We start from the raw sequence: 26,443 nt of genomic DNA, 5'->3' as shown, positions 1-26,443 counted from the left end.
GCAGTGAGCCAAGATCATGCCATTGCACTCCAGCCTGGGTGAAAAAGCGAGACTCTCTCTCAAAAAAAAAAAAAAGAAGTTACTATGGGTATTTTTGCCATGTTCTTGACCTTAAAGGACTTTTTAATGTTTCACATTCAGTCTAATGCCTGGTATTGGTTATTTTCACTGTTTAGAAAGTATCCTCTTTCAGTTTGCTGATAATTATTATGAAGAATGGGTGTTGATTTCCATCAAATGCTTTTTTGGCACCTATCAAATGTGTTTCTTATGTCCTCTGATGTACATATATGATTAAATATTATTCTATCTTGAAATAAACAAACTAGAGAAGCCTGAACATAGGGAATCTGTGCTACACCATCTATGCTGATGAAGCATTTGTCATTATTTGTTTTTAGACAGAGTCTCACTCTGTCACCCAGGCTGGAGTACAGTGGTGCATAATCTTGGCTCACTGCAACCTCCGCCTCCTGGGTTCAAGCGATTCTCCTGTCTCAGCCTCCCAAGTAGCTGGGATTACAGGCATGTGCCACCACGCCTGGCTAATTTTTGTATTTTTGTAGAGATGGGGTTTCACCATGTTGGCCAGGCTGGTCTCAAGCTCGTGACCTCAAGTGATCCACCTGCCTCAGCCTCCCAAAGTGCTAGGTGTGAGCCACTGCACCCGGCCTGTTATGACTTTTTAAGTGTACTTTTCACTGCCATCATTAAGTCATCAATAAAATAGAGATTATGGGTAGAAAGAGCATTATTGCTTATATGTACTGATAATTTAGTCATTCCAACACATACTAAGTGTCTATTGGATGTAAAGCAGAGAGGTGCCAGATACGATACTAATGTTACAGAGTCCTTTGGGTTTGTTTGTTTGTTTGTTTGTTTTTTGAGACAGGGTCTCGCTCTGTCACCCAGGCTAGAGTGCAGTTGTGCGATCGTGGCTCACTGTATCCTTGACCTCCTGGGCAGCCTCAAGCAATCTTCCCACCTTAGCCTCCTGAGTAGCTAGGACCATAGAGAGATGCCACCACATCTGGCAACTTTTTAAGATTTTTTTGTAGAGACAGGGTCTCACTATGTTGCCCAGGCTGGTCTTGAACTCCTGGGCTCAAGTGATCCTCCTGCCTCAGCTTCCCAAAATGCTGGAATTAGAGGTGTGAGCCATCATGTCTGTCCTGGTGTACCTTTTATTAAAATTTTGACATTCTTGAAACCTGAGAAATGCCTTAGTCAATGAAATTGGATATGATAGAGGCCAATGGACCTGATTCCCCAGATTCTAGCAAAATGGCTGGCAAATGGTAGTTGCTCAATAAACTTTAATGAATGATGGAGGCAATGTAGATGCTGAGAACCACAGGGGCAAGCCATATCTGAGTCCTTAGGGGACAGTCAAGTGTCAAGCACCAGGGTGAGTGAATCTAATTACCATGTCCAGAAAATGGAAATTAAGGTCATGGGCCAGTACTTCAGAGCATTATGTAGACAAGCTCAAAGTGAAAGCAGTCTGGGAGACTTGAGAACTGAGACTCAGAGAGCACCACTCATCACACCCCAAGGGGCTTCCTTAACTAGAGTTTTCATATTTCTTGGCTAAGTTACAGGATGAACTTTCAGAAATTTTCAATATGAGCTGTCCAGAAGCTTTGTTTGGTGGTACAGAAATGAGCCTAACTTTGAAGATCTGTAGACCCTGTAGCCTATCCAGACCACTTACTTTTCCATGGAATCATAAACTAGGTTTCTGAGTTACATATTACACAGAGTAGGCTTAAACATAAGGGGAATTTATCTCTTGCTCACATAAATAGGCTCAAATGATTCCAACTTGTTGAGGAATTTGGAGGTGGGGGAATGGGGACAGTGTTGTTACATATTGTCATTCAGCAAACCAGCTCACAGAGGTTGTGTCATCTTTAACATGTGGTTTCCGAGGTGCCCATAGATGTTTCCCTAGCCCAGAGAACAAGAAAGAGCAGGTGAATTTTACATGGGGGGATTTTTATAGACTAGGCCTGGAAATAAAGTGCATTCCTTTCACTTGTGTTTCATTGGCTAAAATATAAGCACACGACCACATCTAACTGAAAGAGAGACTAGGAAATGAAGTCTATCGTGTGCCCAGGAAGGCAAAACCATGTTATGACAAGATAATAAATAGTTTTTGCCACAGGTCATACCGACTTTTCAGGTCCACTAAAAAGTTTTGTTACAGATTCCTTCTCAACAAAGCCTTACGTGCTCCTAATTTTAACTCACATACACACTGCAATAATCTTAGCTCTGCCCTTGTAGGAACTGTCGGACGCTATTGTTTCTGACCATGGAATTACCTTTGTCTTTGTGAGATTTAAGCAGTTTGTGGACATGAATCTCATCTGTGAAGTCCTCATCATGCCTCATTCCTGGCAAACTAAAGATGTCATTTCCATCTCTTGCCGCCCAGTCCATCACTCTGTGTTCAGCATCAAACGTGAGGCCCTCAGCATAGGGGTTAAGAGCATGAACAACTGAATCAGATATAGCTGAGTTTGGGTCCTAAGTCCACTAATCCATCACATGATCATGGAAAAGTTTCTTAACTAGTCTTGTCTCACATTCCTTCAACCCTAAATCAGGCATAGTAATAGTATCTACCTATAGGGTTGTGTGAGAGGGTTAAACGAAGTAATGCACACTTAGCACTGTACCTAACATTTCTTAAGCACCGAAGTATTAGCAAGCTGGTTAATGATCAGCTAATAATGGTATTAATAACTATCAAGCTGGTAATAGTAGGTGTAAAATCTGGTCTTTCAGTATGATTAAAGTAATTTACATTTGTTTAATATAAACAGAAATATATCTGGAATGAGCCAGGCGTGGTGGCTCACGCCTGTAATCCTAACACTTTGGGAAGCTGAGGTGGGTGGATCACCTAAAGTCAGGAGTTCAAGACCAGCCTGGCCAACATGGCGAAACCCCGTCTCCACTAAAGATAGAAAAGTTAGCCGGGTACGGTGGCATGTGCCTGTAATCCCAGCTACCCAGGAGGCTGAGGCAGGAGAATTGCTTGAGCCCGGGAGAAGGAGGTTGCAGTGAGCCAAGATTGTGCCACTGCACTCCAGACTGGGTGACAAAGCGAAAACTTGTCTCAAAAAAAAAAAAAAATATATATATATGTATATAAAAATATACATATTATACAAAATATACATTTTATATTTTATATATATATATCCAGATGTTGTTTTGACTGTATCTACCCTCCACCCATCTATTATCAAAGTATCAAAAGAGCTGAAACTAGGGGGTCTTCCAGCGATTATGACTTAGTTGATGGGGTCTCTGTCATGCACTACACTGTCAAGAAAGAAGATGTGGCAGTTTATCAGCTATGTGATCTACCTGGCATTAGTAATCATGTCAGACCAGGCTGATATCTTCTGAAATGTTTTTCATGGTGAAGAAGGCAATAGTTCTTCTCTGGTCAGCATAACTGCTGAAAAGATAGTCACTTCTTTTTCTAGACAGTTTATTTAGGAATTTAAACCATGGCTTACTCCAAAAGGGGATATGAAATTGCTTACATGCGAACATACAGTTCAAGATAAAAGGAGTAAGTGAAGAAATTGTGGGAAAGGGAAAATTAGAGTAGGACAAATAAGATAAAAACCAGCGATAGCATTATTACACAAAATGCATATTGAAAAGTCCAGTACAAGTTGTGAAATATGGGCTAGAATTGACTGAGCTGCCTAGTATCACAAGTGAAAGAATGAACCCTATTCATGAAAGTTGTTCATGAAAATTATAACTATTCCTGATACTGAGTTTTGAGAAAAACGTCTCCATTGAATAACCGTAAAGAGTATATTTGGCCATATAACATGCCAGCTAGGATCTCTGCAACATGTATACAGTAAAACTAAGTCCTCCTTGTAGGCAGCTAAGGGAAGTCCTTAATATTTTTACACCCATTGGTTTGAATACAAAAAGAACTGAAAATGTCTCCCCTTCTGGATTAGCAAGTTCTAGTAGATAAGGGAGGACAGATGTCATGAATGTTCAGATCATGTAGCTCAAAATCCATGTGATGATTTTCAGTTCCTTTGAATTCCTGTAGTCAAATGCCTGATGTCTCAGGGAGGGCTTAGATAAGAATTTCTTCGTGAAAAATGACTTTCACATTGAACCGTATAAATCCTTGCTGGCTACTTCTTCCTACCCAATATAAACTGTCCTTTTTAATCACTCTGCAGTATAATTCATGAACAATATTTTATTGTAATGATGATTTGAACTACACAGTTTATTTGCTACCCACATGCCTATTTTCTCTTCTTTCTGTTAAGACTGGTTGGGTGTGTGTTTTCAAATAAGTAGACTGAGCACTAAGGTAGCTCAGAGGAAAAGAGTTAATAGGGACAAAAGAGATGAGGCAGCACACATTTTATGGTATCTTATTTTTGTCCTGGTGCTCTTGTAGACACAGAAGTGGAGCAAATGTACCCTTTATGGCATACAGTCAGCTGTGCAAAGGCTGTCGTGTATTTGGAATTCGTTTTGGAAGCAGGACAGAGGTGTGTTTTTCATTATGCCACATTGGATTTTTGCATTCGAGAGTGTAATTACCAAACCCAGCCCTCAAACCACTGCAAAAACATCACATGCTTCTTACACACATTTTTTTCCCTTCAAACTGGCACTCAAGTGCCCACCAAGAACCCTGCCCACAGTAGGGTTAGTTTAAAATTCTTTTTAAACACAGTTGTAACATGGCTCTCATCCACAAAACAAGTATTATCAGCACTTAGATCATAGAATTATTCTTACATTATAGATCACTAGGTGCCTTTAATGTGTAATGACTATTAGATTCAGACCCTGAGTCAGACTGCCCCGTTATAAAACCCGCTCCAGGAGTCCAGCTCTTAGCAACATTCCAGTATCTCTTTCAGGCCTAAAATCAACATTGTGCTACAAATCTGAAGTTCAGAAGGTCAATTCAGTGTGGAGTTTAACTTCTTTTTTATTTAAAGTTTAGGAACTGTGCTGAGAAGACACAAAGACAGAAAGGCGTAGACATTTTATGCTTCTTCTCTGCCTTAGAGCCTATTCAAAGTCAGTGAGAAATTCAAAGAGCTGGGCTCTCTCACATTCTCCCTTCCTTGCTGCAAACCTGTGATTCCTCCTCTCACTGCCCGAGGGCTGCTGGACAGAAGTGACAGAGGCTCTCTCAGATCACGAAGGCTTGGCAGAAGCAGTTTCATACTGAGTTGTATTCTAGCAGCTTAAAAGATTTAATACAGCTTTTTGAAAACTCTCGGTAAAGAGGAGCTGCCATGGGGTAAAAGAAGTCACTTATTACCTAGCATCATGTGGCACATACACCACTGATATAATGCAAGCTGATTTTAGGTGATACATTAACAGACATTTATTCTTGTCATAGTGAAGTGTTTATAATGATAACTTCCCTTTGAATAACATTGACTATGCACTACACATTGTTCTAAGTGCTTACATATACTAACTCATTTAATCTTCCTAACAACTCTAGGAAGAGGGTAGGTAGTATTATTATCCCCATCATTATTAAAGCACAGAAAGATTGAATGATTTGTCCCTGATGATTTAGCAAGCTATAGGTGAAGCCTGGATTTGAACCTATCCAGTTTAGCTCCAGTGTCTATGCCCTTTAGCCCTTCTTCAGCCCTTCTCAACTAGGGTTCTCTGAGAATCAAACCCTTCCCAAATCTCATCTTGAACTGTAGCTCGCATAATTCCCACGTGGGAATTATGGGAGGGACCTGGTGGGAGATAATTGAATCATGTGGGTGGTTTCCCCCATACTATTCTTGTGGTAGTGAATAAGTCCCACAGATCTGATGGTTTTATAAGGGGTTTCCCCTTTCGCTTGGCTCTCATTCTCTCTTGTCTGCCACCATATAAGACTTGACTTTACTTGTTTGCCTTTTCCCACGATTGTGAGGCCTCCCCAGCCATGTGGAACTGTGAGTCCATTAAACATCTTTTTCTTATAAATTACCCACTGTCAGGTATGTCTTTATTAGCAGCATAAGAACAGACTAATATAGTCATACTTTATATGGATTGGAAATTCAGGAGTAGCTTAGCTAGTTGTTCTAGCTCAGGAATAGCCATAAGGTTGCAGTCAAAATATTGGCAGAGGTTGCAGTCATCATAAGCTTCACTGGGGCTGAGAAGCTGCTTCCAAGGTGATTCAGCCACATGGTTGTTGAGAGGAGCCCTCAGTTCCACTTGATGTGGACTTCACTCTAAGGCTACTTGAATGCTCTTATGATATGTCAGCTAGTTTCTCCAGAGTTTGTAATCTAAAAGAGGTGACAAAGAGGAAGTCACAGTCCCCTTTATGACCTAGTCTTAGAGGTCACACACTGTTGCTTGCCGTATTCTACTCATTACAAATGAGTTGCTAAGCATAGGCCACACAGGGTGGGATAATTTGTCTAGACCTTTAGAAGGGAGCTGTATAATAAATGTGTGAACATTTTAAAACTACTATACCACACTAGCACATCAAATATAGGATTTCATGGGCATTACTTCCTAGGTAATACTGAGGTAAGCATTACTATTAGGTCTGCATTGATTTAAAGAAAAATGTTAAGTCAATAATGAATGATACAGATAATGTGCTAATATGGCAAAAATTGCAAAGATGGTATATTCCCTTGTCCAGAACTTAGGATTACTGCCCTAGAGGACTTTCCATTTTCAGTGCACTGTGGGAGGAGCTGAGGGGTATCTAAAGAGGCCAAACCGAAGAGACTTAAGAGTTTGGAAGCACCAGGCAGAGCTAAAGGAGCACATATTAAGTGTTAGCTGGAAAAGAGGGGATGAAGGATCATGCTTTTTTAAAAGCCACTAATATTTCTTTTAATAACAGATTGATTAAGATATCACTCACATACCATAAAGTTTACCCTTTTTTTTTTTTTTTTGAGTCAGAGTTTCACTCTGTCACCCAGGCTGGAGTGCAGTGGCGCAATCTCAGCTCACTGCAACCTCTGCCTCCTGGGTTCAAGCCATTCTTGAGCCTCAGCCTCCCGAGTAGCTGGGATGACAGGTGCCTGCCACCACACCTGGCTAATTTTTGTACTTTTAGTAGAGATAGAGTTTCACCATGTTGGCCAGGCTGGTCTCAAACTCCTGACCTTGAGTGATCCACCCACCTCAGCTTCCCAGAGTGCTAGGATTACAGGTGTGAGCCACCATGCCTGGCCAAATGTACCCTTCTATAAAGTATACAATTCAGTGGTCTATCATGTTTTCACAAAGTTGTACAATCATTATCACTCTAATTTCAGAATTTTTTTTATTACTCCACTCTAGAAAAATTTCCATACACATTAGCAGTCACTCCCCATTTCTCATTCCTTCCAGTCCTTGGAAACCACCAATTGACTTTCTTTCTGTATAGATTTGCCTATTCTGGACATTTCATACAAGTGGAATCACACAATGTGTGGCATTTTGTGTCTGACTTCTTTGATCCAGCAGAGTGTTATCAAGGTTCATTCATGTTGTGGCACCTATTCGTACTTCATTGCTGTTTATGACTGACTAGTATTCCATTTTATGAATATAATATATTTTGTTTAATCATTTGTCAATTGATTGACATTGGGTAGTTTCCACTTATTTGCCTATTAGGAAAAATACTACCATGAGCATTTGTATACAAATTTTTATGTAAATATATGTCTTCAATTATCTTGGGTACATACCTAAGAGTAGAATTGCTGAGTCATGTTAAAACTCTATGTTTATCTTTTTGAGGAACTGCTGTATTGTTTTCCAAACTGGTTGTACGATTTTCATTCCCCCTACAGCATATGAAGTTTCTGATTTCTCCACATACTTGGCATTATTTGTCTTTTTGATAATAGCCATTCCAGTGGGTTTGAAGTAGTATCTCATTGTGATTTTGATGTGCATTTCCCTAATGACTAATGATATTGAACAATTTTTTCATATGCTTTTGGCCATTTGTATGTCTTCTTTGAAGACCTATTAAAATTCTTGCCAATTTTTAATTAGATTTATTTTTGTTGTTGGCTTGAGTCCCTTGTAGATTCTGGGTACTAGTCCTTTATCAGACATAAATTTAAAAAATATTTTCTCCCATTCTATGGGAGAAAGTTTTGAATCCACTTTGAGTTAATTTTTGTATGTGGGGGTGAGAAAGGGGTCTAACTCATCCTTTTACACGTGAATCTTAGTTACCCTAGCACCATTTGTTGAAAAAACTATTCTTCCCCATTGAATTGTCTTGGCACCCCTGTCAACAATGCTTCATCCTAAATAATTGCTTTTCTTTCCCTGCCCAGTTTCATAACCCCAGCAACCAGGCTTCTCACCCCTAAACAGAAACTTTTGTTACCCCCAACAGTTTCTTCTTTGCAAAAACTGAACTTTTCAGAGTAACTGATGAAGACTGTCAACTCTCCCAGAGGCAATTTGATTGTACCCCAGTGAAGATAACCAATTTCTAAGCCCTATCTGGACACTTAAGTTTTTACTCATTTTTTTAATTTCATTTTTATTGACAAATAATAATGATATATATTTATGGGATACAATACAGCTATACATTGTAGATTAAGAAAATTAGGCTAATTAATATATCCATCACCTCACATTCTTCAGCTTTTTTAGTGTCTCTTCATATGAACAGATAGGTAAATATTGCAATACGTTGATGAAAGTTTCTTCAACATAAAAGACAGAAACCGTGCACAAAACAAAAGAGATCTTGGAAGAAACAGGCAGTGAGGTGAGAAGACCAAAACAATCATATAATTACCATAACATTAGTAAAAAAAGAGAAGATATCATGTCCATGAGAAAGGAGTACAAAACTATTAGAAAGAAATAATTTTAAAATAATAAAGATATACTAACACTGAACATATCCAAACCAAAACAAAACACAATGCCATTTATAATTGTTTCAAGAAAATAAAATAATTAGGTAGAAATCTAATAAAACATATACAGGATTTATATCCTGAAAATTACATAAGGCTGGTGAAAGAAATCAAAGAGGATATGAATTAATGGAGAGACATACATACTATGTTCATGGATTAGAAGACTTAACAGTACAGATGTCAACTATCTCCAAATTGATCTATACATTTAATGAAATTTATATCAATATCCCATCAACGTTTCATGTAGACTAGACAAGCTTATTCTTAAATGTATATGGAAAGGCTCAGGACCTAGAATAGCTAAAATGATTTTTAAAAAGAATAATAAAGTGCAAAGAATCACTTTACCTAGTGTTAAAGCTTATTAAACAGCTATGATAATCAAGACAGCATGGGCCTGACGTGGTGGCTCACGCCTGTAATCCCAGCACTTTGGGAGGCTGAGGCGGGCAGATCACCTGAGGTCAGGAGTTCGAGACCAGCCTGTCCAACACAATGAAACCCAGTTTCTACCAAAAATACAAAAAACTAGCTGGACGTGGTGGTATGTGCCTGTAATCCCAGCTACCCAGGAGGCTGAGGCAGGAGAATTGCTTGAACCCGGGAGGGGGAGGTTGCAGTGAGCCGAGATCACACCATTGCACTCCAGCTTGGGCAACAAGAGTGAAACTCCATCTCAAAAAAAAAAAAAAGAAAAAAAAAGACAGCATGGTATTGTAGGGGGGATAGACACATAGATTAATGGAACAAAAATAGAGGATCCCAAAATATACCCATACTAATGTGCCCAACTGGTTTCTGACAAAGGTACAAAAGTACTTGAATATAAGAAGGATAGCTTTTCAAAATCCTTGGTACCAGAGCAATTGGACATCCACAGGCGAAAAAAAAAAAAAAGAAAAGAAAAAAGGCATAGTGGCTCACATCTTCATGTCTACAATCCCCACACTTTGGGAGGTCAAGGCAGAAGGATTGACTAAGGTCTGGAGTTCAAGACCAGCCTGGTCAACATAGCAGGACTCCATCTCTACAAAACATTTTTTAAAAGGGTGGGAATACACACGATACCACTTAGGAAAGGAGTCTGTCAGTTTCTTATAAGCAATCCCTTGCCGCAGGATCCAATAATCTCACTCCAAGGAGTTTACTCAAGAGAAATGGGAATTTATGTTCTCACAAAAGCCCATATATGAGCTTTATTCGTAATTATCAAAACTGTAAAGAACCCAAATGTTCTTCAACTGGTGAATGGATAAACAAACTGTAGTACATTTATATAATGGAATACTACTCAGCCACTAAAAGCAATAAACTGTTAATACGTGTTAATCTCTTTGTTTTATTTTTGTTAATTTAGTTATTCTGGTAGGTGTGTTCTGGCATCTCATGGTGTTCATTTACATTGCCCTAATGACTGATGGTGATGAACATCTTTTCATTTGCTTATTTGCCATTTATATGTCTTCTTTGAAGAAGGTCTTTTCAAATATTTTGCCCATTTTTTTAACTGAGTTGTTTATTTATACTTGAGTTTTAAGAGCTCTTTATGTATTCTCTATCAGATGTGATTTGCAAATACATCCTCCTAGTATGGGTGTTGTATTTTTATTCTCTTGTATATAGTGTGAAGTAAGGTTCTAAGTTTTTGTTTGTTTTACATGTGGATATTCAATTATCTCTGCACTATGCGTTGAAAAAACTACCCTTTCCCCATTGCATTGTTTTGATACTTTTGTTGAAAATCAACTGATCATAAATGTAAGGGTTTTTTTTTTGTACTTTTCGGTCTGTTCCATTGATCTAATATGTTTATCTTTTTGCACTGTCTTAAATATTTATAGTAAGTTTTGAAATCAGATAATGTAAGTCCTCCAACTTCATTCATTTTCAAAATGATTTTGGTTACTTTAAGTCCTTCATATGGCCATATAAATTAGAGGATTCACTTGTTAATTTCTACAACAGAGAGCTGGGCATGGTGGTGTGCACCTGTGGTCCCAGCTACTTGGGAGGCTTAGGTGAGAGGATCACTTGAGCTCAGGAGGCAGAGGTTGCAGTGAGCCTAGATCGTACCACTGCACTCTAGCCTGGGTGACAGAGCGACACCCTGTCTTAAAAAAAAAAAAAAAAAATCTACAAAAGTAAGCCTGCTGGTTTTTACAGAAATTATGTTGAATCTATACATCAATTTGGGAAAAATTGCCATCTTAACAGTGTTTTGTGAACGTGGAACATCTCTACAATTTAAATCTTTAATTTCTATCAGAAAAGTTTTGTCGTTTTCAGTGTACAGGTACTGCACTTTGTTAAATTTATTACTAAGTATTGAATTTTAAAAATTCTATTCTGAATGGAATTCTGTTCTTACCTTTATTTTCACATTGTTTATTACCAGCATATAGAAATACAGTTGATTGGCCAGGCGCGGTGGTTCACACCTGTAATCCCAGCACTTTGGGAGGCCAAGACTGGCGAATCACATGAGGTCAGGAGTTTGAGACCAGCCTGACCAACATTGTGAAACCCCATCTCTACTAAAAATACAAAAAATTAGCTGGGCGTGGTGGTGCATGCCTGTAATCCCAGCTACTCCAGAGGCTGAGGCAGGAGAATCGCTTGAACATGGGAGGCAGAGGTTTCAGTGAGCCGAGGTCATGACATTGCACTCCAGCCTGGGCAACAAGAGTGAAACTTCGTTCCAAAAAAAAAAAAAAAAAAAATGAAACTCCGTCTCAGGAAAAAAAGGAAAAAAAAAGAGTTCAAGACCAGCCTGGCCAAGATGGTGAAACCAAGCTGGTGAAATCCCATCTCTACTAAAACTAAAAAAATTAGCCAGGCGCAGTGGCAGGTGTCTGTAATCCCAGCTACTCGGGAGGCTGAGGCAGGAGAATCACTTGAACCTCGGTGGCAGAGGTTGCAGTGAGCTGAGATTGTGCCACTGCACTGCAGCCTAGGTGACAGAGTGAGACTCCATCTCAAAAAAAAAAAAAAAAAAAAAAATGGAAAGAAAATAAATACAGTTGATTTTTTGAGATGGAGTCTTGCACTGTCGCCTGGGCTAGAGTGCAATGGCACAATCTCAGCTCACTGCAAGCTCCACCTCCCAGGTTCAAGCAATTCTCCTGCCTCAGCCTCCCGAGTAGCTGGGATTACAGGCACCTGCCACTGTGCTCAGCTAATTTTTTGTATTTTTAGTAGAGACAGGGTTTCTGTATGTTGGTCAGGCTGGTCTCGAACTCTTAACCTCGTGATCCACCTACCTCGGCGTCCCAAAGTGTTGGGATTACAGGTGTGAGCCACTGTGCCCAGCCTACAGTTGATTTTTAATATTAATCTTGTAAACAGTGAACTTGCTAATCTTGGTTATTAGTTCTAATAGTATTTTTTGTAGATTCCCTAGGATTTTCTACACAAAGGATCACATTGTAAATAGACAGATTTACTTCTTTTTTTCCAATCTATATTCCTTTAACTTCTTTTTCTTACCTTATTACACTGGCTAGACCCTCCAGTACAATGTTGAATTAAAACTGTGAGATTGGAAATCCCTACCTTTTTCTTGCAGTTGGGGAAAGCATTCAGCCTTTCACCACTTGATATAATGTTAACTATAGGTCTTTCATAGAGGCCTTTTATCTGGTTAAGGAAGTTTTGTTCCATTCCTTGTTTGTCTATAATTAAGAGATACCATCTGGCCAGTCATGGTGGCTCACACCTGTAATCCCAGCACTTTGGGAGGCCAAGGCTGGAGGACCACTTGAGCCCAGGAGTTGGAGACCAGCCTGGGCAACATAGTGAGATTCTGTCTCTACAAAAACTAAAAAGAAATAGTTGAGAATAGTGGTGCATGCCTGTAGTCCCAGAAATTCAGGAGGCTGAGGTGGGAGAACCTCTTGGAACCAAGGAGGTTGAGGTTGCAGTGAGCTGTGATTGTCTCTGCACTCCAGCCTGCGTGACACAGTGAGACCCTGTCACACACACACACACACACATACACACACAAATAGTGGCCATTCTATCTATTGTGAGAAGCCTTCACTCTGTCCTAGACCCAGAAGATTTTTTCTGCTTGCTGTTATTTCCCCAGTGACTCATGGGAATTCAACCTGAAATACAAAATCCAAAGAATCCATCAAGACATTTTTATTCTCTACATTGTAGATGACATGGGCTTCTAAAGCAAGTACAGTGTGTTCTTCTACAACTGGTTTCTAATAAGAATTGGTTCCTAAGTTGTTGGTAATTGGGATAAGAATATCAATATCATGCAAAAGCTGTGCTCACTTAAATGTGATTTTTTTTTTTTTTTTTAGATGGAGTTTCACTCTGTCGCCCAGGCTAGAGTGCAATGGCACGATCTCGGCTTACTGCAACCTCCGCCTCCCGAGTTCAAGTGATTCTCCTGCCTCAGCCTCCCGAGTAGCTGGGATTACAGGCACCCATCACTGCGCTGGGCTAATTTTTGTATTTTTAGTAGAGATGGGATTTCGTCATGTTGGCCAGGCTGGTTTTGAACTCCTGACCTCAGGTGATCCACCCGCCTTGGCCTCTGAAAGTGCTGAGATTACAGGCACGAGCCACTGTGCCTAGTCTAAATGTGATTTTTCCTAGCATTTTAACATGTTGTGTCAGCAAGTAACAGCAACTAAAGGCAAAACACCTAAAACAGCTGAACACCACAAGCCATGAGTGTGAATAGAATCCACAGTTGCCCCACAGTCTTCTCCTTGGCTCAGTTTACCTTATTCACTGCTTCTCCCCAATGCGGATTTTTTATTTTTCTCCATAGTTCAACAACATCAATTCTTTCTTTTAGCCCTGCTTAATTTATCTATTGCTGCATAACAAGCCACCCTCAAACTTAGTGGTTAAAAAGAACACATTTAATTTACGCATGTATTGGCTTGTTGGGAGCATCTCCTCTCTGCTTCACAGCATTTGGGGCCGCAGCTGGGATGACTCCAATGGATGAGAACTGGAACACCTAGGAGCTGGCTAGGTTTCTCTTTTCTCTCTCCTGTCTTCCCCTCCCATCCCCCATCTCCGTACCTCTGATTCTCTCCTGCTTTCTACCCCCCATGTAGATAGCTCAGGCTTCCTCACAATATGTTGATCTCAGGGTGATTGAACTTCTTTTACATGGCAGCTGGCTTCTCCCAAGCCAGCGTTCTCGGAGTCCGTGGTGGAAGCTCCAGATTTTCTTGTGATCTAATCTCCAGAAGTCCTAGAATATCACTTTTGCTGCATTCTATTCAAGTAAGTTACAAAGGTCAGCTCAGATTAGAAGAAAAGGGTAGTAGATTCTACCGCTCAATGCCAAGAATAACAAAGAATTTGTAGCCCTCCATTATCCATCTAAAGCCCCTTTCATCAAACAATGTTGCCTTTTAAAAAAAGTTTGTTAGGCCGGGTGTGGTGGCTCATGCCTGTAATCCCAACATTTTGAGAGGTCAAGGCAGGTGGATCGCTTGAGGTCAGGAGTTCAAGACCAGCCTGGCCAACATGGTGAAACCCCATCTCTATTAAAAATACAAAAATTAGCTGGGCCTGGTGGCTTGTGCCTGTAGTTCCAGTTACTTGGGAGTCTGAGGCAGGAGAATTGCTTGAATCCAGGAGGCAGAAGTTGCAGTGAGCCAAGATCGCCCCACTGCACTCGAGCTTGGGTGACAAAGCGAGACTCCATCTCAAAAAATAAAAGTGAATAAAGTTTGTTAACTTAAGAATCACACAATCTATAAAACTGGAAAAGAGAATTTATTTCTTACAAAAGGTTACAATCTGAAAAGCGGTCATTCTGACAGGTTGAGAAAGTGTAGCCTCCAGCTGAAGCCAAAAGGCAGGCACTTTGAGGGAGAGAGGGATACGACAGTAATTTAAGCTGAATGGATTGGCCAAACATACACATTCAATAGGTTACGGGGGAGCTATGAATATTCATGAGGGTGGTCCTGACACGTGCATATTGAACAAACATGCATGTTACATATGACCCATGTTCACCTTGTGGTGGAGACTTAGCATTTATTTAATTAATTAATTAATTAATTAATTAATTAATTTATTTATTTTTTGAGACAGTCTTGCTCTGTCACCCAGGTTGAAGTGCATTGGAGCAATCTTGGCTCACTGCAACCTCCACCTCCTGGGTTCAAGCAGTTCTCCTGCCTCAGCCTCCTGAGCAGCTGGGACTGCAGGTGTGAGCCACCACACCCAGCTAATTTTTGTATTTTTAGTAGAGATGGGGTTTCACTGTGTTGGCCAGGCTGGTCTCAAACTACTGACCTCAGGTGATCCACCCACCTTGGCCTCCCAAAGTGCTGGGATTACAGGTGTGAGCCACCGTGCCCAGCTGAGTCTTAGCATTTAAATGTGTTACAATTAGGTCCTATACATCAAAAGGCCTTTTCAGGACGCAAAAGCATTCAAGTGTACAGCCTCTGTAAACCAGCCAGAACCAGTCTATGGTTGGTGGTCTTCCTATCAGGAGAAAGTTACTGAAATTTGTCTCTTTTCCAATCAAAGCTATAGTTATGGCTTGTGGAACAGAGGGGTGGGGTCGGCATCTGGTGGTGGATGAGGGGCAAATTGTTTTCATATTACTTATCTTGAGGCCAGTGCTTGTTTGGCTGCTAAAGAAAGAGAAAAAACTTTGTGTCAGTTAAAACACAAGTTTATTCTTTACGTGCAGAGTGGTTGACTTCACCCTTGCCTGGCATGGCCTTAGGTCCTGTTTAGAATTTGGCATTTGGCCAGGTATGATGGCTCATGCCTGTAATCCCAGCAGTTTGGGAGGCCGAGGTGGGGGATTGCATGAGCCCAGGAGTTTGAGATCAGCCTGGGCAACATGGTAAAATCCTGTCTCTACAAAAAATTTTAAAATCAGCTGGGCATGGTGGTGCATTCCTGTAGTCTCAGCTACTTGGGAGGCTGAGACAGGAGGATCACTTGAGCCCAGGAGATGGAGGTTGTAGTGACTGAAGATTACACCATTGCACTCTAGCCTGGGTGACAGAGTGAGACCCTGTCTCAAAAATAAAAACAAAAAATAATAATTTGGTATCTTATTGCCACAAAGAGCCCATTTTGTCACTCTTATAACCTCTGGTTTAACAATAATGCTGGTCAGTTGTGTCTAAACCACAAAAGGGAAGGGTTATAATAAGGTGTGTCTGATCTCCCATCCATCATGGCTGGGAATTCAGTTTTTAAGATTTCTGTGGAGTCCTCTTGGCCAATAGGTGGTCCATTTAGTCAGTTTGGGGGCTTCAGATTTAAGTTTTAGTTTATAAGTTTAAATACTGTATTAGTTATAATACTTTTAATTATTAGTAACTTAGCACATCTTTTTAAATTGTGCTGGTATATTCATCTTAAATTGTGATAGCTGTTAGTAATTTAGCTATTTCTCTAATGATTAAGTTCCACAGATTTTGAGTGGCTTGCTTCAACTATATATTCTCCACAAACTTGTGGTTTGGAGTGCAAGATTTCACAAAACTCATCATTTTCAGGAATATATATGTCATGTATACACCATTTCAGCAGTAACACTTGTAAATACACGTGTTTACAGTTCTAGTATCTTCGCTGAGTGTTTCAGGCCTCTGCTTACATCCAGCATTGTTTAAGAAGCCCCAATCCCGTCTTTTACTCCTTGATCTCGATACAGATGCACATGGTTATCTCAAACAACACTCATTCATTAAGCAGAAGCTGCCAGAAAGAGGCAGTAATAAAATCAATCTGCTGTGATGAAGATGGAGATTGACTTCAAGGTAAAATTGAGAAAATGATTCAGATTATCGTTGTTCCTGTTCTTTTTTTAATTTGGCACATTGTTACATGTGTGTCATGAAAGATAATTGGATGTAAGGTTAGCTGGAGACATGTAAGGCATTTCAGCTGGCATAATGCTGGAGGAGTGCGTGTGTGTGTGTGTATGTGTGTCTGGCTCATCTGTCATTCAGAAGCTCTGCTGATTTTTTTCCATGCCTTCTTGTGTTCTTACTACCCGTTTGTTAAGTACTTTCCAAAACACAGGGACACTGGAAAGAAACCAAACACCATGTATAACTAAAGCTAAGACACTGACTTTTCTTCTAGTCACATTTTCTGTGGACATAAAAACATGTGCACGCACATGTGTGTATAGGTGTGCCCACGCACAGACACAGCTTAACACTCAGAACTTGAGCCCCACTACTGAGGGGTGGATCCTAGCACCAGATTTCTGACCTAAAATTCTATGTCAACATAAACACATTTATAAAAAAAATACAATACTGGAAAAATTAGTAGCACCATTGAAATGAAAGTTATGAAACCTTATAGTCACAGGTCAAATTTCAATAAAAATTTCTTGACAGGCTGCTGTATATGAGGAGGTTGTATGAAAAGAAGTAATTCATTTCCTATTACTCAGTTGCTTGGACCAAAAATCTAAACTATACTCTGGCTTCTCTCTTTTCCAAGCCCTCAGTAACTGCTCTAGAATCTGCTGTCCCAAATAATGTTTAATCCAGACTCTGCTCACCACTTCCCTGCCACCCTCCTAGTCCAAGCCATCATCTCTTCCATGGACAATGGCAGGAGCCTCCTGACTGTTCTGTTTTTCTGCCTCCACCCCCAGCTCCATACTGTCTATTCTCCACACAGCAGCCAGGATGACCTTCTTAAAAATTAAATCATGGCCAGGCATGGTGGCTCACGTCTGTAATCCCAGCGCTTTGGGAGGCCGAGCAGGTGGATCACTTGAGGTCAGGAGTTTGAGACCAGCCTGGCCAACATGGTAAAACCCTGTCTCTACTAAAAATACAAAAATTAGCTGGGCATGATGGCTTGCGCTTGTAATCCCAGCTACTTGGGAGGCTGAGGTGGGAGAATTGCTTGAACCCAGGAGGTGGAAGTTGTGGTGAGCCGAGATCATGCCATTGCACTCCAGCCCAGGTGACGGAGTGAGACTGTCTCAAAAAAAAAAAAAAAAAAAAAAAAAAAATCAAATCGGATCATCCAGTATCTGTCCAGCATGGCTCACAATCAAATCCAAACTCCTTACCATACCTTCAGACCCCTGCCCCTCTCTCCTACTTCATCGTCCACACTTTCCTCCCTGCTCATGCTACTCCAGGCATGCTGACCTGCTCATGATACTTGGATCACAACTAGTTCATGTCCAGCTCAGGTCCTTTGCGCTTGCTGTTTCTTCTGCTTGGATTCCTCCTCCTCCCACAACCCTCAATATTGTCTTCAGAAATTCACTTGATTCGGGTCTCTACTCAAATGCCACTTCCTCAGAGAGGCCTTCCCTGACCTAAAATATCATAGCTAGAATAGCAGAGATTCCCAACTCCTCACATTGTTGCCTTGCCTATTTTGTGTGCGTATGTTCACAGCCCTTTTCAGTAACCAACATTATGTTATTTATTTATTTATGTTTTAGAGACAGGATCTTGCTCTGTTACCCAGGCTGGAGTGCAGAGGCATGATCGTAGCTCACTGTAATCCCAAACTCCTTGGCTCAAGTGGCTGGAACTACAGGCAGGCACTGCCATGCCTGGCTAATTTTTAAAATTATTTTGTAGAAACAGGGCCATGTTGCACTGGCTGGTCTTGAACTCCTGTGCTCAAGCTATTCTCCCACCTCCCTAAGTGCTGGGATTACAGGTATGAGCCACCACACTGGCCTATGTATCTTGTTAATTGCTGTTACCCTGATGCTAAGAACAGTGCCTGTCACATAGTAAATACTGAATAAAAACTTACGCTGGAAGAGCTCGTGATCTATACTGAGAGGCAAGCTTGGAAACTATCATGATCATACAATATGATTATGTTGTGATAGATGTGTATACAAGGTGTTTGAGGAGCACAAGAGGATAGAGTCACTGGTGGAGTGTTTTCAGCTGGGTCTTGAAGGATGAGTAAGAATTTACCAGATAGAAGAGTCTACAGAGGACATTTCAAGCAGAAGAAACAGTGAATGCAAAGGCCTGGATATAAAAATATTAAATTGGGGAAAAGCACGTCATTTTATTGTTCCTGGATAGCAGGATGTGCTCAGCTGAGGCGCAGTAGTGACTTTCCAAGGAATTTGGAAGAGCCATTGGATTTTAATAAGGTAAAATAATCTTCAGTGTTTCAGAAAGATTCTGCTGGCAGCTATATGGTGGTTAGTTTGAGGCAGAGAGGCTTTGCTGTCCTCCTGGACAGAAAGAAGTGGGAATGGTGAGAAGATAATGGATGGGAGGTGCATTTTGAGAGCAGATTGAGAAGGCTCAGTGACCTATCTGTGAGGGACAACAGAAAGGGAGGCAGAGGCCTGAAGATTTTTAAACTTGTATGACTTGATGGCATTTATCCTGATAGGAATGCAGAAAAAAAAAAAAGAAAAGCACACATAGAGTAAGGAAGAGGAAGAGTGGTCCTTCACATCTGCCAGTTTCCTTCTTCTCTGTGTCCTTGAGTAGCTGTTTCCTAATTTCTAGCCATTAGTTAACAAATCACACAGGGCTGGGTTCACACCTGTTCTGCTTCCACCCACTGAGCCTTGGTTAGTAGGCCACACATGTGTGCCTGCTTCTCTCTTCCCTTGGGACTAAACCTCTCCCAGGTGACTCTTTATCTGTCTTCAAACTAGATTCCTAGCAATTCTACCCCATAAGGCGTGCTCAGACTCACCAAGTCCCAAGAGGAGACAAGACTTAAGATCAAACCTGGACCTACCCCAACCACATGTATAACGTGATCAGGCTTCTGGTCTGATTTGCATGTAATTTTTAAATTATTCAACTAAATACTTTCCAGTTATTTTAAAACAACTCAGAGAACACAGAAAGACACAAAGTAGACTGAAAGACTCCTTGAAAAATAAAGGAAAGGCACAAAGTAGCCTTTCAAGTCTACTTGGTATCCTTCTGTATTGTCTTTTTCAAGCCCCCTCCTTGAAAAACAAGAAAATCCACTCTTTCTATCTTTTTGGCCAGGCACAGTGGCTCACACCTGTAATCCTAGCACCCTGGGAGGCCGAGGCGGATGGATCACCTGAGGTCAGGAGTTCGAGACCAGCCTGGCCAACATGGTGAAACCCCGTCTCTACTAAAAATATAAAAATTAGCTGGGTGTGGTGGTGGGTGCCTATAATCCCAGCTAGTCGGGAGGCTGAGGCGGGAGAATTGCTTGAACCCGGGAGGTGGAGGTTGCAGCGAGCAGAGATTGTGCCACTGCACTCCAGCCTGGGGGATAGAGCAAGACTCAGTCTCAGAAAAAAAAAAAGAAAAGAAAAGTATCTTTTTCTTTTTTCAGTCTTTATTCTATGTAGTTACAAATAAATATATTATAAAATATTATATATGTTCATATAGAAACAAGATATGGTTTTATAGGTTATCTTTGGGCTCAGAGTATTTTGAAACATTTTTTCCACTTAAAAATCTGTCTTCAGGCCAGGCTAGATGGTTCACACCTATAATCCCAGCACTTTGGGAGGCTGAGGCAGGCAGATCACTTGAGGTCAGGAGTTTGAGACCAGCCTGGCCAACATGGTGAAACCGTGTCTCTACTAAAAATAAAAAAATTAGCCGGGTGTGATGGTGCATGCCTGTAGTCCTAGATTCTCAGGAGGCTGAGGCACAAGGATCACTTGAACCCAGGAGGCAGAAGTTGCAGTGAGCCGAGATCATGCCACTACACTCCAGCCTAGGCAACAGAGTGAGACTCAGTCTCAAAAAGAAAAAAAAATCTGTCTTCAAAGGTTTTCACATTAGTAAATATAAATCCACTTCTTTTCAAACTTCTGAATGATATTCCATGGCAGAGAGACATGTTTGTCATTTAATCATCCCCCTCCTGACGGATACTTGGGTTGCTTCCAAGTTTTCAAGATTATAAACAGTGCTGCAGTGAATATCCTTGCACACCTTTTTTGGTATATATTTATTGAGACAGACCCCTGAAAGTAGAACTGGTGGACAAGCCTAAAGTTTAATTTTGCTATAAGATGCCAGTTTTCGAGTCTATTTTATTAGGTGCTTCTAGACAACAAGATTTGTAAAATTGTAAAGTAAGTTATTTCTTGACAGGATCCATCCTAAGGCTAACATTAATCCAGAAACAAACCCATCAGTCCCTCTGATAATTGTGCTGTATCTCAGAAAGCTAGGAATACTTGGCCACAGGCACACAGTTCTTTAAGCTTTTAAAGCTTTTCTGAGCCAGTTGTGGTGGCTCACGCCTGTAACACCAGCACTTCGGGAGGCTGAGGCAGGAGAATGGCTTGAGCCCAGGAGTTGGAGATTAGCCTGGGCAACATAGGGAGACCTCATCTCTACAAAAAATTAAAAAATTAGCCAAGTGTGGTGGTGCGTGCCTGTGGTCCCAACTACTTGGGGAACTGAGGTGGAGGGATCACTTGAGCCTGGAATGTCAAGACTGCAATGAGCCATAATTGTGTCACTGCATTCCAGCCTGGGTGACAGAGTGAGACCCAGTCTCAAGAAAGAAAGAAAGAGAGAGAGAGAGAGGGAGCAAGCTGTTAGGGAATCTGGGCAACCTAGCAAGATCCCACCTCTCCAAAAAAATAAAAAATTAGCCAGCACACCACTGCACTCCAGCCTGGTGACAGGGCAAGACCCTGTCTCAAAATAAAAACAAATAAACAAACAAAAAAAGTAAGTAAAGCTTTTCTGGGGCCTGCTAAAAAGTTCGAGATCTGGAAAAATTGTTCCCTTCAATATATAAAACCTAGAGAACGCTAAAGTTAACACAGATTTATTAAATCCCTACAAAATTTATCATTGTGTCAATTTCATTAATATTACATTTAGTATTCATAAATGTTTCATCATTGGAATTCTCTTTAATTCTTTCCCCAATCTGCTTAAGTGAGGGACCAACACCAACCGTCTTGGTTTCTCCTTACTGTATTCAGAGTAAAGATTCACCTAAAAAATAACTTAAGGTCTTTCTTTTTCTCCTCTTTAGTTTGGGTGTCTTTCTAAGGGGGATTGCCTTCTGCTCCTCATTCAGGAAGAAGGCAGCTTTAACCAGGACAACAGTTTGGGGACGGAGCTCCCTTCCCCAGGAGGGGGCAGTATTGAGGAGAGAACTGCATGTGGCCAGTGGCAAAAACTAGGGGAGAAATTCTTTCTTCGGTCTTCTGAGAGAGCCCATGGAAGACAGTGAGAACTTAGAGGGCAACGGACCCAATTCATCTGGTGGGTTGATAGGGCAGGGGCTGTGGGTCACAGGCTCCCTGTTGTGGGGATGAGGTGGCAGGCAATGTAGAGGATCTCCCTCTCGATGCAGCTTTCATTCTGAGTATCAAGCTCTTTTTTAATGTACTTGTTTTCCTCTAGTGCTTAATTCTTAGCAATGACATAGCATCCTGCTACATTTCATCATAAAAGTATTGTATTTCAGCAGCACTTTGGGTTAATCAGTCCTGTCAGGATAGGCTGGGAGCCTAATCAACAATAGTGTTTCTATTAAGGATGACAGAGTTAGTGAATGTAATCACCTCGAGTGTTTCTTGGCTCTGAATTTAATTCAACAAGCATGGGTTGAGTACTTACCAAGTATCCTGCTAGACAGAGAAAACCCTGAAAATACGGGCCAGCTATATATTTATTTATAAAATTTATTTATTTATAAAATGCATTCAGGGTTTCCAACAATGGACTTACACAGGAACTTTTGGAACACCATCCATCCCTGACTGGGCACTCTTCACACGGGCCATGTATGAGAGGACCAGACGTTTCTGTTTTCCAAAGAACTTTGTGATTCCCTGGGAAATGTCCCAGGCCAGGGAGTTTTTTGTTGAAGGTTTCTCTGTAATAAGTACTGTGTGGGATACTTTATGGATTGACCTGGCTAAATTATGTTGTTTTTTTAAGCTGGTGATTTTGTAGTTTACAAAAAGATCCACAGAGTTTGGCAGTTTGCAAGGCTTAAAAGCTTGAGATGCATTTCTAAGAGTACAAATGTCCCCTTTGGCCATTTGGGCCACAAAACCCTGAAGGTTCCCTTGCTTGGAGATTGTTGGTGGTCTTCCTTTTCTCCAGCCTGGAGCTCTGCCTGGAGCCTTTAAAAGTGAAGTGGACTAAACTCTGTTAAAATTATATGAATTGCCTGACTACTCCTTACTCTTATCCCCATGAAAAGTACCTGATTGTAAACATCTCTTTATAGATATATCCAAGATCTAGTGACTTCAGTTTCTCCCTTTGCCAGACAATGGAGGTTGACTTGTGTTCTTCATCCTATAGTTCTCACCCACACATCCAGGAGAGTTCCAAGGGAGCCATAAAGGTGCACCAGTGCATTTCAGTGTTTGAGAAAGTCTCTCAAATGTCATATGTTTACTTCTCTGAAATAAAACTGCACAGAAAAAGAAAACATCAACAGTCTTTTGCTTTTGGCTGAAATTGTATAAACTCACCAGTTGAGACATTGGCCATACGGAGATGAGGAAGAGCTGGTCCCTATTTTCAGGGTTTTCTCTGTCTAGCAGGATACTTGGTAAGTACTCAACACATGCTTGTTGAATTAAATTCAGAGCCAAGAAACACTTGAGGTGATTACATTCACTAACTCTGTCACCCTTAAATGGCCAGATCCCGCAGTTATCCCTTGTCTTGGCCTCTGCACTGTCCCTACTCAGGAAGATGCAGGCCGGGCATGGTGGCTCATGCCTGTAATCCCAGTACTTTGGGAGGCTGAGGCAGGCAGATCACTTGAGGTCAGGAGTTTGAGACCAGCCTGGCCAATGTGGTGAAACCCCGTCTCTACTAAAAAATACAAAAATTAGCTGGGCGTGGTGGCACATGCCTGTAGTCACAGATACTCGGGAGGCTGAGGCAAGAGAATCACTTGAACCTGGGAGGTGGCGGAGGTTGCAGTGAGCCAAGATTATGCCACTGCCTGCACTCCAGCCTGGGTGACAGAGCAAGGCTCTGTCAAAAAAAAAAAAAAAAAAAAAAAAAAGTTTAAGTTTCTATTGAAATACAAAAGTTTCTAGGAGAAGATGGAGGAACTTGTATATTTCAAACATAGTGTGTGTGGGATGTGTGTGGTGTTTGGCAGTTAATAAAGGGAAGAGTAGAGAGGCTTAACTCTTCTAATTCCCTCTGATTACCATGGAGCCTCAGGTTATCTTGTTAGCAGTTTGGAAACCTTGGAAACTTGGCTTTGAGGATCTAGGAAACAAAATGGAACTGGGCAAAGACTCTTATGCATGGCAGTGACTTACTTTAGTGCTATGCTGTCCAATCCAGTAGCCCCCAGCCACATGTGGCTCTGGAGCCCTTGGAATTCAGCTAGTCCAAAACTGAGATGTATTATAAATATAAAACACATACTGATTTTCAGTTAGTGTGGGGAAAAAAAGAACATGAAATATCTCAACAATGTTTTGTATTGATTACATGTTGAAAATATTTTAGAGGCCGGGCGCGGTGGCTCACGCCTGTAATCCCAGCACTTTGGGAGGCCGAGGCGGGCGGATCACGAGGTCAGGAGATCGAGACCATCCTGGTTAACACAGTGAAACCCTGTCTCTACTAAAAATACAAAAAATTAGCCGGGCGTGGTTGCAAGTGCCTGTAGGCCCAGCAACTCGGGAGGCTGAGGCAGGAGAATGGCATGAACCCAGGAGGCGGAGCTTGCAGTGAGCCGAGATCGTGCCACTGCTCTCCAGCCTGGGCGGCAGAGCGAGACTCCGTCTCAAAAGAAAAGAAAATATTTTAGATATGTTGGGCTAAATAAAATACATTATTAAAATTAATTCTACTATTTTATTTTTAAAAGATGGCTACTAGAGCATTTAAAATTACATATGTCGCATTATATTTGTATTGGACAGCATGACTCTAGTGGCTAGGAGGACAGACCCCCACCTAGAGGGCGCTAAAGTCCAGTGTATGGGCGGAGGTGCCATCGAATGAGACTGCAAAGGCAGGAATGTCACTAGGAGAAAAGGGTGGCCTCAAAGCAGGGGGAGTAACAAAAACTCCCCAACGTGTCTGGTTTGCAGCCTGGCTAAACACACAGGAATTTCCACCTTGTCTTCCCATCCCAAGCTCTTTGATTTCCTTTGTGTGGACTCCTGTCCTAGAGAATGGTGTGGGGATGAGGTGCGGCTCTCTATGACTCTAACTAGATTTGACTTGGGATTAGCTTCTGAGATGATAGCAGGTTCTACATGTGGAATCTACATTGCAGATTACTGAGATGTTGGATGTGAGCTTGTTACCACATCAAGCTTAGGAAAGCTGATAATTCTGTTTATTTGGTTGATATAAAAATTTCAGATAATACATTTTATGTGTAAGAACTTTATTGTTTTTCTAAACTGACATTGTGGTTTGACTCATAGACATTGATATCAAAGCAGGAATAGCTGAATTTTGCGTAGTACTTTACAGTTTTCAAAGTCCTTTTCAGCAAATTATCACTTTTAATTGTCACAACATCTTGTGAGGCAGACAAAGCATGTATAGATTTTTATCCATATGTTATAGCTAAGAAACCAAAAAAAAGGTTGCCTTGACCAGCATTTGAAAGCTGTTAAGTGACAGAACTGGTGATGGATCATGGAAGATCTGATTGGATACCTTGGCTTCTGGTCTCTGGTGGCTTCTACTGGTGCATAGAGGGTGACTGAGGTGGGGCAGGGAATGAGTGGTCCACAGCTGTCTGAATTCAAGCAATTATGTCCCCTTAAGGGTGAGGAAAATAATTTATAGGGTTTGGATGTCAAGATTTGGAAAGCTGCCTTTAGGAAATGGAGGGAAGGAGCTTAACTGGAGTACTGCCTTCACTCAGCATGAATGGCTTTGAAGTCCCTGTCTCTGTTTGATTCCTTCAGCGACCTCCCTGCTCTGAAAGGCCCTGCTGGTTCCTCTGCTTTAGGCAGAGCCCAGCAGAGGGTACTGGGAGCCTACTTCAGGGTAGGGTGGGTGCCAGACCTGTCCACTTTGCAGAGATGGATCACTGGAAGAGGAAGAAACCTAAGAAAGGAATGGTTGTTAGAGCTTTCCCATCAGCAGAGTGATGATGATGGTGACCATGATAGAAGCAGAAGCCTGGATACACCTGGGGGGTGTGGTGCGATCTGGAAATGTTGGATGGTCCGGAGCAAGTTTCCTCAGTTTCCATCATTTAAGCCTTGAAATGGCAGCCATGAACAAGCAGGGAATGTGAGACAGAGAAGTTAGGAAATCAAAGGGCTGGGGAAAATGGTAGCAATGATCTCTACATCAATGCCACAGATGCCAATTGTTCTTGGCCACAGTTTTGTGTTGTATTTAGAGATTACCATGATTTCTGACATGAATATGTTGTAAAAATAGGTTCAGCAACTTGCCTAGCTCCCAGCAAATCATTGCACAGACAAACTTAGAACCATTCGACAGGGTGACAGAGTCAAAGTGGACCCAAGGGATGTTTCCATCAAGTGCTTTCACTTCCTAAAGAAGGAAAAT

The 26,443-nt window shown here is 41.2% G+C and overlaps 1 long non-coding RNA gene across 1 annotated transcript; it reads left to right on the top strand.

The window, feature by feature from the left end:
• The first annotated feature begins 6,424 nt into the window (after positions 1 to 6,424).
• Positions 6,425 to 23,347, top strand: LOC129058093 (uncharacterized). Its single transcript, XR_008522939.1, has 3 exons — positions 6,425 to 6,588; positions 21,987 to 22,174; positions 23,151 to 23,347. It is a non-coding gene; the product is annotated as an uncharacterized LOC129058093 (long non-coding RNA).
• The last annotated feature ends 3,096 nt before the right edge of the window (positions 23,348 to 26,443 follow it).

This window comes from Pongo abelii, chromosome 11 (assembly GCF_028885655.2).
Source record: "Pongo abelii isolate AG06213 chromosome 11, NHGRI_mPonAbe1-v2.0_pri, whole genome shotgun sequence".
Taxonomy (NCBI): domain Eukaryota; kingdom Metazoa; phylum Chordata; class Mammalia; order Primates; family Hominidae; genus Pongo; species Pongo abelii.
The sequence above is the reverse complement of the archived record's forward strand: the minus strand, read 5'-3'. Positions and strand labels throughout refer to the sequence as shown.